This window comes from Nannospalax galili, unplaced genomic scaffold (assembly GCF_000622305.1).
Source record: "Nannospalax galili isolate Female #2095 unplaced genomic scaffold, S.galili_v1.0 scaffold507, whole genome shotgun sequence".
NCBI classification, from domain to species: Eukaryota; Metazoa; Chordata; class Mammalia; order Rodentia; family Spalacidae; genus Nannospalax; species Nannospalax galili.
Window position 1 is genome coordinate 963114 of NW_008356261.1, and position 16492 is coordinate 979605.

The window sequence follows — 16492 nt, forward strand, 5'->3', positions numbered from 1 at the left end:
CAGAAGCAGACAGATCACTGTGAGATCAAAGTTAACCTGGTCTACACAGTGAGTTACGGGCCAGCTGGCATACAGGGAGACCCTGTTTCAAAAAAAAAAAAAAAAAAAAGGGCTGGAGGGATGGCTCAGTGGTTAAAAGTACCTCTGCTCTTGCAGAGGACCTGGGTTCAAATCCTAGCACCCACATGGTGGCTAACAACCATCCTTAATTCCAGTTCCAGGGATTCAACACCCTCTTCTTCCAACTTCCACAGGCATTGCATGACACGGGTGCACTTACCTACATGCAGGCAATACAAGCACACACATTGAAAAAAAAAAAAGAAAAACTTTCATTTAGAAAACAAAATAAATTTAAAAGACTGTGAGTCAGAAAAACTTATTTGGGACACACTTGACATGTTTCTACCCATAACTATCCCTACTATGCAAAGAAATATTTCAAATAAAAAAAGGTGGGTGTGGATGCACATGTTTGTAATCACAGCACTTGGGAGGCAGGGGTGAGAGGATCTGAAGTCAAGGTCAGCCTTAGCTATCTATGGACTTGAAAGCCAGCCCGAGTTATATGAGACCATGTCTGAAAACACACAAAAAGTAAACAAAGAGTAATTCTAGTAAGCAATGTCTCACTATAAAAACAAGACAGGGACAAGAACGGGTTTCAAATAGACACTCAGATCCCAGAAATGAACAGCTCAGCTCTGCTTCCCCCATGACTGAAGGAACAAAAACAGGTGAGATGGTGTCTCCACTCTGTGTGAAGGGTTACAAAGAATGCTTCCGTAGGCTTTGGAAAACAACTCCTGAGCTAAGTGGAAATTCCAGCTTTGAAAGGCCTCTCTGGATGACCATCTGGCCATAAATACTAAACTGTCACCACATGCTTGCTTCCTTTTACAATGTCTACTTCAAATATGTCCCATACACACAAGAATCAAGCTTAGGGATCTAGCACTCTGAGTGCTGGAACATGGATAGGCATAGAGGTGGGCATGACTGTGATCAATTGAAAATCACCCCCGAACTGCATCTCTACAACACGGTCTGTTTGAGACAAGCTCTTGCTAGAACATTCCAGCTGGCCTCCAGCTCAAGATCCTCCTGCCTCAGCCTCCCAAGTCTCAGGATTATAGGGATGTGCCATCACCCCTAGCTTGACAGTCCTGTTTTTACCTGTGTCCACATTAAAAAGCTTGTATGGAGCCAGGAATGGTGGCACACGCCTTTAATCCCAGCACCCAGGAGGCAGAGGCAGGAGGATCATTTTGAGTTGGAGCAAGTTCCAGGCCAGCCAGGGCTACATAGTGAAATCTTGTCTTAGAAAAACAAAAAACAAAAAAGTATGTACAGAAGCAAAATGTTCACTGGTAGGGAATTACTGGTCATTTTATTTATTTTACCTGTATTTTCTGACTTTTCCGCACTGAATTTTCACTAGTTATACAATTCACTTTTAAGCCCTAGGAAACATGGCCCAACTGGGTTGTCTGTCTTTCATGAGACTTCAAGACAGGTATACAGAAGCAGGCCATCTGGTCTCACATCCCTGGCAGCACACAGCCTACCAAACCAGCTGAGGGGCCCACAAAGGCCCAAGCAGAGGCAAGTGGGAAGCTGGAGGCTGACCCAGCCCAATGCCTGGTACCTTTTCCTATAGCCACAGGCAATAAGGATGTCAGAAGCCAGATTGAGAAGGAGAAAACCCAGTCGGCCAAGCCATTAACAGCAGCTAGAAGCAGGCCCTCCTCAGGCCTGCCCGCCCACTCCTATGACCTCCTAGCCAGCCTTTCTCCTCTGCTTCCCTTTCTCTCACTTCCCTGAGACCTGGTGCTCATGTAGCCTGAGGGGAGCAAGGGCTGTGGTGGTATGCTTCCAAGCTTTGGCCCCCAGAACACCAACACATCTGGTGGCTCTGGAATGAGGCAGACCAGAAAGATTCCACAACTAGGAGACAGGGAGAGCACAAGAGAGCCTGGCCTTGAGGCTCTGTGGAGTTAGGAAAGGAAGGGCAAATACAGAGAACACTGTTGGATGCCTGAAGCCTTCAGCAAGGGCAGCGACTGTTCTATGAGTCAGAAGGGTAAGATCAAGGTTCCCATCACACCACTCACCTCTGATGCTACCAGCTTCTCTCCCCAGTGACAAAATGAGAATTAACAGGCTTAATAACTTGGGGCTGGAGAGATGACTCAGTGGCTGATTCTCTTGTAGAGGACTGGGGTTCAGTTCCCAGAATTCACATGGTGGCTACACCGTTTGCATCTCCAGTTCCAGAGAATCAGGGGTCCTCTTCTGGACTTCACAGACATTGCACATATGGTGCACTTACATACATGTAGGCAGCTGGGCGTGGTGGCGCACACCTTTAATCCCAGCACTTGGGAGGCAGAGGCAGGCAGATCTTTGTGAGTTTGAGGCCAGCCGGGACTACATAGTGAGTTCCAGGACAGCTGGGGCTACAAGGAGACCCTGTCTCAAAAAGACAAAACAAAAGAAAAAACAAACAAACAAAAAACATACACGCAGGCAAAACACATAATTTTTAAAACAATATTTTATTATTTTTATTTTATGTGTATGAGTATATTGCCTGCATGTATGTGAGTGCACCTATGTGGTGCAATGCCACAGAGGTCAGAAGAAGGCTTCGGATTCCCCTGGAACTGGAGTTAAGGACAGTTTGTAGCCACCATGTGGGTGCTAGGAATCAAACCTAGGTCCTCTCCAAAAGCAGTCAGTGAGTGCTCTTAACCGCTGAGCCATCTCTCCAGCCCCCACATAACTTTTTTTTTTAATCTTCAAAAAAAGAGGCCGTAACTTTTTGTACCTTAGCTTACCCCAGTTCACTTTGTCTTCACGACTGAGGCTTAGACTTGGTGGCCCATAGCCCCAGGGACTGGGGAATCCTGGCCATGGAAGGGGGTTGGGACCAGTGACCCAGAGTTACCCACAGCTTACCTGGCCAGTCTGAGACTGCAGCTTCCCCAGCTCCCAAGGATCTGTCTTCAGTCTCTGTCCCTATCATAACCATGGCTCCTTTCCCTTGGATAAAGAACTGGGCCACAGGGAAAGAGATGAGCAATCAGGGGTATGAGCCTCCAGGAAGTTGTCCAGGACACTACAGTGTATCCAGGTGCCCTATGACCTAAGTCTCTACTACCACCAGGTAGCCATAATGGGCCACTGCTCACTTAAGAGGCCTTTCTGACTACCACTTTTTTTTTTTACCCATGACCTATAACTTGACACCTCCAGGAAGAAAGGATGGAAGGAGCTTGGCCTAGTGGCCCAGCCCTATAATTCCAACTACTCAGGATTTGAAGCACAAGAATCAAAGATTTAGGGCTGGAAAGATGGCTCAGCAGTCAAGAGCACATACTGCTCTTGCAGAGGACCCAAGTTCAGTTGCCCACATCCACAACAGGCAGCTCACAACTGCCTGTAACTCCAACTCCAGGGGATCCGACACCCTCTTCTGATCTCTACAGGTACCTTCACTCTCAAGTACAGACCCACACACATACACATAATTAAAATAACAGGCCAGGCGTGGTGGCGCAAGCCTTTAGCCCCAGCACTCGGGAGGCAGAGGAAGGCAGATCTCTGTGAATTCAAGGCTAGCCTGGTCTACATAGGGCTACAGGGAGACCCTGGCTCAAAAAGACCAAAATAAAATAAAACAACATCAGGCATGGTGGTGCACACCTTTAATGCCAGCACTCAGGAGGCAGAGGCAGGCAGATCTCTGTGAGATTGAGGCCAGCCTGGTCTACTAAACAAGTTCCAGGCCAGCTGGGAAGACCCTGTCTCAAAACCCCCAAATAACGATAATAATCTTGTTTAAAAAAGGAACCAGAGGTTCAACTCCTGCCTGCATGACAGAGTTCAAGGCTAGCACAGGCAACTTATCAAGACCCTGTCACAAAACAAAAGGCTGGGACTGTAGTCCAGTAGTAGAGCACTTGCCTAGAGTGCGTGAAGCCCAGGGTACAATCCTCAATATCCACTCAGAAAAGGGGTGGCTGGAGAGAGGGCTCAGCAATTAAGAATGTCCTCTTGTAGAAGACCGGAGTCAAGTTCTCAGCACCCACATCAGGCAGCTAACCATCTGTAACTCCAGCTCCAGGGGACCAGATGCCAGCTTCTGGCCTCCCTGGACATCTGCACTCATTCACCCCCACACAGGCATATACCCATAATTAACATAACAAAAATAAACAGGGCAGGGGCCTATCTGGATACAAGGTGGAGGCAGACAGGCCTGTCAGCTTGTGTTGGGCAGTGGGGCAGAACCAAACCCAACACACTGCCAGGGCTGGTGCTACTGGTGATCGTTAAGTACTTGGATGCTCACAAATGCTGGTTTCCAACTCTCCAGAATGACTACCACGGTGTATGTGGGGAGCCGGGGATGAGGCATGTGTGATATGTGGGGCACCCAGGGTGCTGCATCTCCCAGGGCTCCCTACTGCCCACGGCACCCAGAGGGTAAACTTTCCAACATGTTCTTCATGGAGCAGACTCCTGGGATCTGTGTTCTTACACCACAATGTGTTTCTTCCTCCAACATGAATGACCATCTGTTGGGGGGAGGGCCCAGCAGGGAATATGGAATGTTATGGATTGGGCCAACCTGGGTCTCAGTCCTGTCTTATGCCAAGCTAGCAATGGAAAACATGCGGCTGCTTCTGTAACTCTGGGCCTCCAAGTCTCATGGTCTTGGAAGGACTGTGTTGGACTGGCGGAAAGGAGTCACGGTAGGGGCTTGCAAATGTTTCTCAAACAGACCCACAGCAAGAAATGTGTTAAGTGCTTGTTATACAGAAACACGTTAGTGTGTGCAGCTCATGTAACATACCAGATGTGTATGTGCAGAGTAAAAGCAGTGGGTCAACGTGAACCTTACTCTGTACTGCACTGTCAACTGCAGTTCTAAGAACTAGCTTTTGGCTGGGCACCGTGATTCACACCTGTAATCCCAGCACTGCAAGGTGGAGGCAGAAAGCCCAAGAGTTCAAGGTCATTCTTGTCTATGTAATGAGTTCAAGGCCAGCCTGGGCTACTTGAGACCCTATCTTCTAAAAAAACAAAAACAGTAAAAACATGGCCTAGACTAATCTCTTACTTTGGTATTGCAGGATTTGAGGAATGCTGATTGATAAGCTGAGTCGCTGAGGCCACTGGCTGGGTTGCTGCTTGCTTAATAGGTCCAGGATTGAATCCAGAGCTCTACACATACCAGGCAAACTAGGGCCACACTTCCAGCCCCCGGGCTCTCAAAACAGAAACGCTCCTACACCAAGTGCAATGGCCGTCCTCCATCTTTACCCATGAGTGCACATTTTGGAGCTAACTATTCTTACTGGGGGTGAGTGCATAGCTGGAAATGAAGGTGGCTAGGAAGCAGGATGCTTATAATCCCAGGTGACGTTTATTGACCACACTCGTTGCATGCCAAGCCTGGTGGATCACTCACAAGCTCTCTCCACAGCCCAGGACACAGGCATCGGTGTCACCTCATTCACAGGTTGAGGGGACCAACCCCGGGGAAGCCCACCCAGCCTGGAGGCATGTGGCTACCCGGCTATGCCCGGTGCACACTGTAATGAAACGGCTCAAGTTTAGGGAAGGCACCAGCTCTCAGTCCTTGGCCGCTCCAGGCTCCAGGCTCGGGCTGTGTGAAGTACCGGGCAGGCACACTATCCCCATCTGCAGTTCCCCACCCTGGCTCTCCAGGTCCAGGGCTGCACTGACGGTAAGGCGGGCCTGGCACCCAGCAGCTTGGAGACCCACAGCGCTACCGTGCACCGCCATCACGCTGCGCACCCACCACACCTGGTCCCACTGGCTGCCACACTCACATCCTCCACAAGACTCCACCATCTGATTCCCATACACTCAACCATGCACCCTTGAAAGCTCTGCCTTCGCTCCTTTACAACGGCTCTCATCTGCACCGTTTTACACACCGCACTCATGCTGTCCTCCATACTCAGCCACACTGGCACACAGAACTGCACTCACACCACTGTGCGGTTGTTCATGCACTTCCTCTCCGGATTTCACACACTTGTGCTCTCATAATGACTCGTACTAACATTTGCTCTGGCGCTCCCTCACATTAGCACACCTGCTCTCACACTCGCTCGCTCACACACTCGCTCACATCTCCTGGTTCTCACTCGCTCGCTCATACCTGCTGGCTCTCACACTCGCTCGCTCATACCTGCTGGCTCTCACACTCGCTCGCTCATACCTGCTGGCTCTCACACTCGCTCACATCTCCTGGTTCTCACACTCGCTCTCTCATACCTGCTGGCTTTCACACTCGCTCACATCTCTGGTTCTCACGCTCGCTCTCAGACTCGCTCACATCTCCTGGTTCTCACACTCGCTCGCCCACATCGGCTGGCTCTCACACTCGCTCACTCACATCTGCTCGCTCTCACACTCGCTCACATCTCTGGTTCTCACACTCGCTCGCTCATATCTGCTGGCTCTCACACTCGCTCACATCTGCTCGGTCCTCACACACCCTCGCTGTCACTCGCTCCCTCCTCTGGACCCGTCCGCGCTCGCTCTCCCTCCTGCTCACACTGGCTGCTCACACTCGCGCCCCTGGCCCGCCTTCCGCCCGGCGCGCCCGCATCATACCAGGACGACCAGGGGCCGCCGCGGTTGCCGGGCTCACCTTCATGTCAGGAACCGGCCAGACCCCTCAAGCACGGCCGGAAGACGCTCCCGAGAGCCGGAAGTCCCGCCCACAAGCCGCCTCTCCCTGCCACCGCGCCACGCCAGCTTCCTAGACCCCGCGCAGGGCACGCTGGGATGGGGCGGGACTGAGAAGGTTGGAGGGCGTGGTCACTGGCCGAGCCTGTCGGAGCGGAGCCGGGGCGTGGTCTCGGCGGGGCTGGAGATGGGCGGGACCTCGGAGGGTGGGCGGGGCCTCTGTCGGTGAGTGGCCTCGGCAGCTGGGCGGGGCCTCAGTGGACCGGGCCACGGGTGGGTTGGAGAGCGCCAGCGGGGTGGTGTGCGACCGTGGGCACCAGGCTCGCTCCTGCAGCCGGTCTCCCGCCTGCTCTGCCTGGCTCAGGGCCATAACTCCCGGCCGAATCCCCGGATCCGCGCAGGGCGCCTGTGTCCCCAGTGTAGGGGTCGCTGACAGGCTTAGGGCCCGCGTTGACGTCTGCTTCACGTGTATGTGCGCGACCACCAAGGGCGCCCCGTCTGAGGGTCTTGGGTGGGGCACCCGGCCCTGCCAGACCTGGGTTGTGCGGGTCACCATACGCACGGTCACTTCCACGCCCTCGCCGGACCGACCCACTTCGTGCACTCTGCACCAGGCTTTCCTTGGATCCCGCATTAAACCCACCGCCTGTCACCATCCACAGGTCTGCAGTGCCCACTACTCCTTCCAACAGGGACACTGTGCACAGGGCGCTGGCCTTGCACAAGGGACATCCCACCTGTCCTCATCCCAGAGCTGTCTGTCTGTCTTCACCTCGTCTTGCAAATTGTGTGAGTGGGAACTCACAGGCAAACAATACCCTCTCCAACCCATCTCAGCCTCTGCAAGCGAAGCCCAGACACGTCTCTTCTTGAGTGGGTTGAACGCACACGTGACCAGCATTTTTCAGCAAGCTGACTGGTCCCCACCCCCATCCTTTACTGTTCCCAACAGCTTCCTGCAGAAAACCACACTTGGCCTGTCCACACCCAGTTCTCCCCTCCGCCCCACTCCACCAGGGCCAGTTCCAGGATGCACTGTGTGGCCGGTTCCCCATTCCTGCTGTTGCAGAAGTTTCTCCACTTAGCTGAGCTTTGTACTCTTCCTTCCTAATCACGTTTCCTCCTTTCTCTTCCCCATATTTTCTGCCAGATGTCTTCCAAGTCAACGCAGGGGCTGGACATGGGTACCTGAAATAAGGCATGTTGTGCACCAATTGTCTGCCTTCTTGGCGTCCAGCTTAGCACCTTAACATGCTGATGGTAGCATCAGCAAATGGCCAGAAAGGTGACTCCATGTAGGTCAGAGCTCTCAGGAGGGCCTCAATAGGCTACAATTGATGTCCTGAGGATTGTGCATGCTAAAGGGGCCAAAGGTCTCCTAAATGCAAAAGCATTTATCCTCTTCAGGAGCCCAACAAGGTCAGAGGTCTCTGAGCTAGAGAAATGCACTGGGGCTACAGGGAGACCCTGTCTCAAAAAGACCAAAAAATAAAAAAAAAGAATTGCAAAGTCCACTCAGGAGTCACCCTAGGTCTGTGACCAACGTGCCCCTGTTGCCTGAGGGGTGAAAACTGGCTTGTTATTTTTCCCTCTGTGGTGTTGGGATTAAACTCAGATCAACACACATGTAAAGCAAGCTCTCCAGCTAGCACAGAACTACATACATCTCCAGCCTCAAACTGGTTTCAAGTAGTTATCCATCTTTTAGACACAGGGAAGATGTACAAAGTGGGATAGAAGGATCTAAGAAAATTGGAGGCTGGAGAGATGGCTCAGCGGTTAAGAGCACTGACTGCTCTTGCAGAGGACCCAGGTTTGATTCCCAGCACCCACATGGCAGCTATGAACCATTCTTAACTCCAGTTCTAGGGAATCCGAAGCCCTCTTCTGACCTCCGCCGCATTGCACGACATGGGTGCACTCTCATACATGCAGGCAATACACTCATACATATACAATAAAAATAAAATTTAAAAAATAAGAAAGATCTAAGAAAATCACAGCCAAGCATTAGCATTTTTTTTTTTTTTTTGGTCTTTTTGAGACAGGGTCTCCCTGTAGTCTCAACTGGCCTGGCACTTGACCAGGCTGGCCTCTATCTCACAGAGATCTGTCCATCTGCCTCTTCCTCCCGAGTGCTGGGACTAAAGGTGTGTACCACCTTGCCCGATACGCTTCTATATTACATGAAAACATGATTTTTTTTTTGAGACAGTCTCACTATGCAGCTCTGGCTGACCAAGAACTCACTATGTAAGCCAGGCTGACCTGGAGCTCATAGAAATCTACCTACCTCTGTCTCCCAGTGCTGGAATTAAAGGCATACATCACCATGCCTGGCCCATTTGATCTTTAATATTTCTGGAATAGTTAAGGTAACTTCAGGTTTATTACATTTAAAATTTTTTAAGGTTTTTTTTTTTTTTTTTGGTTTTTTTGAGACAGGGTCTCCCTGTACCCCCAGCTCTCCTGGAACTCACTATGTAGACCAGGCTGGCCTTGAACTCATAGAGATTTGCCTGCCTCTGCCTCCCGAGTGCTAGGATTAAAGGCATGTGCCACCATGCCTGGCTTGAGGTTTCTTAAAAAAATATTTTATTTATTATTTTTATTTTATGTGTATGAGTGTATTGCCTGCATGTATATAAATGCACCCATGTCATGCAATGCCGCGGAGGTCAAAAGAGGGCATTGGATTCCCCTGGAACTGGAGTTATGGACAGTTGTTAGCTGCCATGTGGGCGCTGGGATTTGACCCAGGTCTTCTATAAGAAGAATCAGTGTTCTTAACCGCTGAGCCGTCTCTCCAGCCCCTATGTTTAAAATTTTTATCTGAAGCCGGGAGTGGTGGCACACGCCTTTAATCCCAGCAATCCAGAGGTGGGTGGATGTCTGTGAGTTCAAGGCCAGCCTGGTCTACATAGTGAGTTCCAGGACAGCTGGGTCTACAGGGAAACACTGTCTCAAAAAGAAAAAAAAAATTTTTTTTAACCTGAAAAAGAAATAAATCTTTTAATTTGAATTCTTGAGATGACTAAGATTTGTTGTTCATTTAGCCAAAGCACTGAAAAAGGACATCTAGCTTATAAGCATATAAATTCAGACCAGGCATGGTGCTGCACACCTCTGTAATCCCAGCATTCGGGAGACAAAGAAAGAAAGATAAATGTAAATTCAAAGCCAGCTTGGGCTACCTAGCAAAACATATATATATATAAATTCAGGCCATGGATGGTGGCTCAAGCCTTTAATCCCAACACTTGGGAGGCAGAGGCAGGCAGATCTCTGAGAGTTCAAGGTCAGCCTAGTTTACATACCAAGTCCTAGACCAGCTAGGCCTATATAGTGAGACCCTGTCTCCAAAAAATATATATGAAAAATTAAATTCAGTTTGAAGTGTTGAAAATAATTAACTGTGTTTGTAGATGGAATCAAATAGCATGTAGAAGCCAGACGTTGTGGTGCACGCCTGTAGTCCCAGCACTTGGGAGGCAGAAGCAGGTGGATCTCTGTGAGTTCAAGGCCAGCTTGGTCTACATAGTGAGTTCCAGGGCAGCTGGGGCTACAGGGAGACCCTGTCTGAAAAAGACAAAAACAAAAAAAAAAAAAGTGACTGTAGAGCTGCTCGGTGGCGCACACCTTTAGTCCTAGCACTGCTGAGGCAAAAGCAGGCGGATCTCTGTGAGATCGAGGCCAGCCTGGTCTACATAGCGAGTGCCAAGCCAGCTGGGGACTACTGAGAGACCCTGTCACAAAAAAAAGACCAAATAAATAAATAAACGACTGTAGAAAGCCAGGCATGGTGGCTCATGACTGAAATCTCACACATAAAGTGAGTTCAAAGCCAGCCTGGGCTAAATGAGACTGTCTCAAAATAAATAAGAGGCTAGAGAGATAGCTCAGTGGTCAAGAACACTGACTGCTCTTGCAGAGGACCTGGGTTTGATTCCCAGCACCCACATGGTGACTGACAACTATCTGAAACTCCAGTTCCAGGGGATCTGACGCCCTCTTCTGACCTCCTCAAGCATTGTATGACACAGGTGCACCTACCTACATGCAGGCAATATACTCATATACATAAAGTAAAAATAATAGATAAAATATTTTTAAAATATGCATAGCCAGGCATGCTGGCACACACCTTTAATCCCAGCACTTGGGAGGCAGAGGCAGGCAGATCTCTGTGAGTTCAAGGCCAGCCTATGTAGTGAGTTCCAGGACAGCTGAGGCTACAGGGAGACCCTGTCTCAAAGAGACCAAAAAAAAAAAAAGTATAAAAATAAACTGAATCTTAATTATTTAAATTTAACCCCATGACCCAGGAACTAAGCCAGGCCTCAGGCAATTTTTCATCCTTTTCTAGTATGGCAATGTGGGATGTCCTGCCAAGGTCTAAGCTCTGAACTATAGGCTCCAGGCTGGTGTCCTGAGGCTGTTGTGCTTGTGTCTCAAGCTGCCTGCAGTTGGCACTGTAGGATAGAGGGCAGGGGAAGTTGCTGTGAGGCAAGGGGTCTTTCTGCTCCCAGTGGAATCCCTACTTTTGCTCTGGCTGACACACCACTCTCATGTACTTGGCCAGCTAAGGATCCTCAGCCTAAGGCTGCTTCTTGGGGACAGCTTAACTTCCCAAGTTTCTACAAGAAGTCCTGTACATGGCTGTCACTTCAAGTGCCCTCACAGCTGGTTGTTGGAGATACTTAGTGGCTGTGAGGCCTCTGAGGGTAGAGCTGGTGTCTGGCCAATGCCCCTGGGTGGGGCAAAGATAAGATCCCAGTCTTTCAGGTGACTCTGTGCCAGTCCTTTGCCAAGTCAGCACCATCAGCAAGGTCCTTCCTGGCTGTGCAGACCCACCATTCTGCCCTGTTTTAATCAGAGACCTTGGCCTCAGTCACCCAGAGGGTGCTATTTCCTGTTACTCCCAGACCCGGAGCCATCCCAGTGCTGAGGCTGGTAGTCCAGGAGGATGGACGCACCCCAGCCTTCCCCTTCAGAGCCCTCCCTCGACTGTGGACAGAGACATCCTCTCTGGGTGCTGGGATAAGAAATTCCAGGAAAGAAGGAAGAAGGAAGCAGGAACACTCAGTCTTCTGGACAGAGCTCAGGGCCAGCACAATAGGCTCTCTGTGTTCCACGAGGCCGGCCTGGCTGACCTGGGCCATGGTGGTTCCTATGTGTAGGTTTCTGGACATACTACAGCATTTGGGACTTGGCGAAGGATTGTGTACCTCAAGACATTTGAATGTGACTTTATTTGTAAATAAGAAATCTGCACATATAATTAAATTAAGGATCTTGGATTAAGAATTAGAGGTAGATTTGAGACAGACACAGAAGGAAGGCCATGAGAGGGTAGGGACAGAGGAGAGTCTCATAGCTACAAGCAAAGGAATGCCCAGCAGCCACCTGCAGCTGCCTCAGAGCCCCCTGAAGACCCTCACCTGGCTGACACCTTTGTTTTTGGCTTCTTGCCTCTAGAACTCTTCATTATAAGCACCCAGTTTGGGATCAGTAATCTCTCTCTCTCTCTTTTTTTTTTTTTTTTTTGGTCTTTTTGAGACAGGGAGACCCTGTAGCCCTAGCTGGCCTGGATTCGCTATGGCGACCAGGCTGGCCTCGAACTCACAGAGATCCGCCTGCCTCTGCCTCCGAGTGCTGGGATTAAAGGCATGTGCCACCACACCTGGCCTCTCTCTCTTTTTAAGAAAATTTAAAAAAAAATTTTTTTTTTGGTCTTTTTGAGATAGGGTCTCCCTGTAGCCTCAGCTGGCCTGGAACTCACTATATAGACCAGGCTGGCCTTGAACGTACAGTGATCTGCCAGCCTCTGCCTCCCGAGTGCTGGGATTAAAGCCATGTGCCACCATGCCCGGTTAAAAAATATTTTTATTTTATGTGTACAAGTGTATTGCCTGCGTGTATGTGAGTGCACCCTGGTTGTGCAATGCAGTGGAGGTCAGAAGAGGGCTTCGGATTCCCCTGGAACTGGAGTTAAGAATGGTTCATAGCCACCATGTGGGTGCTGGGAATCGAACCCGGGTCCTCTGCAAGAGTAGTCAGTGCTCTTAACTGCTGACTGCTGAGCCACCTCTCCAGCCCCTAAAAATATTATTATTTAATTTTATGTGTATGAATGTATTGCCTGCATGTGTGTAAGTGCACCCATGTCATGCAATACCCACAGAGGTTAGAAGAAAATGTCAGATTCCCTGGAACTGGAGTTATAGATAGTCATTAGCCTCTATGTGGGTGCTGGGAATCGAACCCAGGTCCTCTGCAAGAGCAGTCAGTGCTATTAACCGCTGAGCCATTTTTCCAGCCATGGGATCAGGAAAGTAATTCAGTGGTGTGGAAAGGCCCAGAGCATTATTTCTTTCTTTTCAGAAGCTGTTTTTCTCAGACCAGTCTTAGAATAAACATATCTTCTGTTAGCTTACTACAACTGGGTCCTGAAGGAGAGGAATCCAGGGCCAAATGCGGGGGGTTGCTCCCATGCTTCCAGAGCTTGAAACACTTTCTACAAACCCACCAAGCCAGTGAGGCTCCCAAAGTGTTGGATGATGGGCAGCAGGAGCAGGGGCCTGTCCTTGGGATCAAAGAGTATTTCTAGACAGTATTCTCAGGGGGTCAGTAGGCCATGGGTCTCTGCTCTGGAGAGAGGAGGTCTGAAGGGCCAGCGTCCTGGGGAAAGATTTTCCCTCCCTTCCTTCCTTCCTTCCTTCCTTCCTTCCTTCCTTCCTTCCTTCCTTTTGGTCTTTTTGAGACAGGGTCTCCCTGTAGCCCCAGCTGGCCTAGAACTCACTATGTAGACCAGGCTGCCCTTGAATTCATAGAGATCTGTTGGCTTCTGCCTCCCAAGTGCTAGGATTATTGAAGTGTGCACCATCACATCTGGCCTGGTAGAGTTCTTATAAGCAGAGGGATCAGGATACAAACAGAGTATCCTGTGTGCTCTGTGTGCACACGGAGAAGAGGCCAACTACAAGCCAAGAACAGAGAGAGAGACCTTGGGAGGAGCCAGTCTTACGACACTTTGATCTTGGTTTTCCAGCTTCCAGGACTGTGACAGAATCAATACCTGCTGTAATCAACCTAGCCTACTAGGGTACTAGTTTGGCTGGTGCAAGAAATTCATACAATCTTCTTCATGGTCTGATGTCACCTAGTGATGCCTAGGTGCAGAGAAGGCTGGGAACTGTAGTCTTATTCTGGGTGGCTAGATGTCAAGAGTTCACTTATTACAGAAGGAATCAGCTTCAATCTCTATCATTGGTATGTGTCTCCCCGGGGTTCTGGTGTTACTTCCTGTTCAACAGGTCCTCTTTTTATAACTGCTATGGCATGGTGCAATCAACAAAGTCCTCAGAAACTAAACTCTGCAAAGAGGTCTCCAGAGAGTTCTCTATGGGGATTTTTTTCCTCTTCCTTTCCTTTTTTTAAAAAAAATTATTTTATTTTTATTATGTGTATGTGTGTGTGAGTGAGTGCATGTGTGCCTAGTGCCCCTGGAGGCCAGAAGAGGGTGTTGAATCCCCTGGAGTTTGAGTTTCAGGCAGTTAATGAGTCACTTGATATTGGTGCTGGGAACTAAACTTGGGTCCTCTGCAAGTGCAACAAGTTCTCTTAACTTCTTAAACTTCTTAGCCGTCTTTCCAACCCCTGATTCTTTCTTTCTTTCTTTCTTTCTTTCTTTCTTTCTTTCTTTCTTTCTTTCTTTCTTTCTCTCTCTCTCTCTCTCTCCCTCCCTCCCTTCTTTCCTTCCTTCCTTTCTTTTTGAGACATTATGAGACTGGAGAAATGGCTCAGCACTGGCTACTTTTTCAGAGGACGTGGGTTAGATACACCCACATGGCAGCTAACAATCATCTGTAACTCCAGTTCCAGGGGATCCCGTAGATATAAAAGGCACACACATTTCGTTACTTTTTAATAAAATTTAACTCAATAATTTGCTTAAAGTTTTAAAATGCATTATCTAAGAATTAAGCTACAGGGGCACTTATAGCATCATTTGTTCAGGAAAAAATTTAGAAATGGGGCTGGAGAGATGGCTCAGCGGTTAAAAGTGCTGCTCTTGCAGAGGACCCGGGTTTGAGTCCCAGCACCTACATGGCGGCTACGAACTGTCCTTAACTCCAGTTCCAGGGCAATCCAAAGCCCTCTTCTGACCTCCGCCGCATTGCACGACATGGGTACACTCACATACATGCAGGTGATGCACTCTACATAAAAAAATAAAAATAATAAATAAAATATTTTAAAAAAGAACTCTATATCTGAACTACACTCTAGCATTTATTTTCATTTAATTAATTAATCATTTTGTCTAGTTTCGGAGGCAGAGTCTCTTGTATCCCTGGCTGGCCTCCCACCCACTATTTAGCTGTGGATGACCCTGAATTTCTGATCCTCCTGTTTCTATGCCCCAAATTCTGAGATTACACACATGCACCAACCACCATGCCCAATTATACATATAATTTAGTTTTATTTAGGTAGAGTCTTGCTATGTAGCCCTGACTTGGCATTTACTATTGGCCTAGGCAGGCCCTCAAGCTCATGGTGGTCTTCCTGCTACTTAGCCTCCTGAGTGGTGGGACTGTAGATGTGCATTCTTATGCCTGGAACTAGTTTTTCTTTTCTGTCTTTATTTTTTGTGTTTCCTGAGATAGTGTCCATGCATTTACAAACTGACCAGTTTTCCTCATCTTCTGTGAGTAATGAACCCAAGATGCCTTTACAGCTACCAGCCTGATGATCCTGAGTCTCATTCCTCTAGGCTGGAGAGCAGGGCAGCTGAAGAAGCCTGTGCTGGAGAGCCACACTCTTGCTCTGCCTGAGACTGGTCCAAGTTCAACTTTTGGCTAGTCAGTCCAGGGTCTGGAACAGGGCCGTACAGGAGAACTGCTTAGGGTGCTTGAAATACCTCCTACACTTGGGGCTGGAGAGATACTTAGCAGTTAAGAGCATTGGCTGCTCTTGCAGAGGACTCAGGTTTGATTCCCAGCACACACATGGCAGGTAGCAACTGTCTGTAACTCCAGGTGATCTGATGTCCTCTTCTGACCTCTGTGGGCATTGCATGACACAGGTGCACTTACACATATGCAGGCAATACCCTCATACATGTAAAATAAAGAAATTAAAAAAAAAAAGAAGCCGGGCATGGTGGTGCACACCTTTAATCTTAGCACTCGGGAGGCAGAGGCAGGTGAATCTCTGTGAGTTCAAGGCCAGCCTGGTCTACATAGTGAGTTCCAGGACAGCTGGGGCTACAGGGAGACCCTGTCTCAAAAAGACCAAAATAATAATAATAAAATAATAATAATAATAATAAACAACTTTAAAAAATAAGAGTGAAGCCAGGGGCGCCCGGGTCCCCTTCTGGGAGGCTCTGGTGTCTGTGTCCTGACCTGTTTCTGGGAATCTGGGAAGAGTGAATGATTTTCACCACATATGGTTCATCAGTCCTGGAATTTTCTTGACCAAACAGAGACTAGAGGGCTGCCCATGTGTTAGTTCAAGAGTCCCCTGAGTAGATGGTCCTTATCAGGGCCACTGCTCATCAGATCCCTTAAAGATGTCATAGAGGCTAGAGGGATGGCTCATAACTGCTCTTGAAGAAGACCTGGGTTTGGTTCCCAGCACCCATATGGCAGCTAACAACTGTGCACAACTCTAGCTCCAGGTGATCTGACACCATCCCTCTTCCGGCCTCTGTTAGTACTGTATGCATATGGTACACTTACACACACACACA

General features: G+C 48.9%; 1 protein-coding gene across 4 annotated transcripts in view; it reads right to left on the reverse strand.

The window, feature by feature from the left end:
• The window catches only part of Chid1 (chitinase domain containing 1), a 35902-nt gene extending 29079 nt beyond the window's left edge, over window positions 1-6823 (reverse strand). For 2 of the 4 annotated variants that reach the window (XM_008854433.2, XM_008854431.2), the window contains exon 1: window positions 6695-6823. The gene's annotated coding sequence lies outside the window, so the exon portion shown is untranslated. Of the gene's footprint in view, window positions 1-2961; window positions 3059-6657 lie in introns of all 4 variants that reach the window. The other 2 variants (XM_029556795.1, XM_017803560.2) reach the window with 2 other exon arrangements.
• Between the last annotated feature and the right edge of the window lie 9669 nt (window positions 6824-16492).